The following is a 1,790-nucleotide window of genomic DNA, read 5'->3' as shown; positions in this document are numbered from 1 at the left end:
GTCTAGGTAGGGGACCATCAATCTTGGTTATTCTTTCAAAGAACCAGCTTTTGTTTCATGATTTTAGTATTTTTCATTTTGTCTCTATGTCCCAGATTTTGGGCTTTTATTTTGGTGATATGGATTATCTGCTGAAGTTAGGGTTTTGATGATCTTGCTTTTCCTAGCTTCCGTATGTGACTTGGTAGCCTGTTAAGTTGTGATCTTTCTATTTTCTTCATGAGAGTATACAGAAATATGAATTCCTGTTTTACTAGTCCGATCATGGTATCCCCGAGTCTGGAGTACCGCGCCTCTTCTCCGGGGCGGCCAGCCCCGGCCCTTCGCCGCGGCCGGCTTGACCCGTCCCGGAGGCGGAGGGCCGGCCGGTGCTGCTTTAGGGGCTGCGGCCAGCCACGTGCGCGGGAACGAGAGCCGGCCTCCTCGGCTGGCCGACGTCGGTCCGGCGGTAAGTTGCCCCGGGTAGCACAAGTACAGGATTTACGAGTGTTTAATTCACGGGTTTTCTCCACAATGTCCTTGTGAACGACAGCGCGATTAAAAGATGCACGGCCGGACTCGGTGGCTTGGCCTGTAGCCCCAGCACTCGGGGAGGCCGAGGCGGGTGGGTTGCCCGAGTCGAGGGGTTCAAGACCAGCCCCGGCAACAAAGAGAAACTTAGCCGGCTGTGGCAGCACAGCCTAGTTCCAGCTCCTGAGAAGGCTGAGGCGGGGGATCCCCGCAGCCCAGCAGGTCGGCGCCAGGGTGGCCGTGAGCCTGGGAGACGGAGTGAAACTCCGACTCCAAAGAGAAAAAAACGATGCTTATCCATTTTACGCTGATATTTTAGAGACAGTCTTGCTCTGTACTGAGGCTGAAGGGCAGTGGTGCGATCATTCTGACTCCTGGGCTCAAGAGATCCTCCTACCTCAGCCTCCCAAGTACCAGGAATTCCAGGTGTTTGCCACTTCCCTCATCTAACTTTTAACATTTTGGTAGAGATGGGGTCTTGCTATGATGCCCAAGCTGGTCTCAAGCTCCTGGCCTCAAGCGATCCTCCTGCCTTGGCCTCCCAAAGTTCTGGGATTCCAGGCATGAATCACTGTGTCTGGCCTGCTCACACATTTTATTTTTTTTTGAGTTGGAGTCTCACTCCGTCGGGCAGTGGCACGCTCCCGGCCACCGCAGCCTCGAGCCGCTGGGCTCCGGCGATCCTTCTGCCTCAGCCTTCCAAGTAGCTGGATCTACGGGCGTGCGGCTGATTTTTGATTTATTGCAGAGATGAGGTCTCGCCAAGTTGCCCAGGCGGGTCTTGAACCCGCAGGCTCAGGCCATCTGCTCACCTCGGCCTCCCAAAGGCGCGGGATGACAGGCTGAGCCACCGAGCCCGGCTTGCTTACACATTTTAAAGGGGAGATAATAAACCATTAGGACTTAGAGGAAGGTATCCTGATGAACGTCAATTTAGGGTAGTCTAAAATACAAACATAAACTAAGCTCTAAAGTGAAATTTTAGTTTTGGATGTAATTGCCAAAGAAAACTTGAGATTTGAGGTAATGTCAAGAAAAAATTTAATCATGTTTAAAAATTAATTAGGACAATTTTGGGAACCAGTTTTAATAGATTGTGTGTGTGTGTGTGTGTGTGTGTGTGTGTGTCCAAAAAAGCTTTAAATGTTAAAACATTGTCCAGTCTGATGAATTTCTACACCTAAACTGGCCTAAAGATGCCTGCATCTCTCCTAAGTTTCTGAACCTTGTTTCCATCTATTTACGACATAGCTATATTGCAGAGTAGCAAGATACTGACA

The 1,790-nt window shown here is 50.3% G+C and overlaps 1 pseudogene; it reads left to right on the top strand.

Moving 5' to 3' along the window:
• Positions 1 to 525, top strand: part of LOC103269996 — a 4,308-nt pseudogene extending 3,783 nt beyond the window's left edge.
• The last annotated feature ends 1,265 nt before the right edge of the window (positions 526 to 1,790 follow it).

This window comes from Carlito syrichta, unplaced genomic scaffold, assembly GCF_000164805.1.
Source record: "Carlito syrichta isolate Samal-C Ts95f unplaced genomic scaffold, Tarsius_syrichta-2.0.1 Scaffold107137, whole genome shotgun sequence".
Classification (NCBI taxonomy): Eukaryota; Metazoa; Chordata; class Mammalia; order Primates; family Tarsiidae; genus Carlito; species Carlito syrichta.
This window is presented reverse-complemented; position numbering and strand designations above follow the sequence as displayed.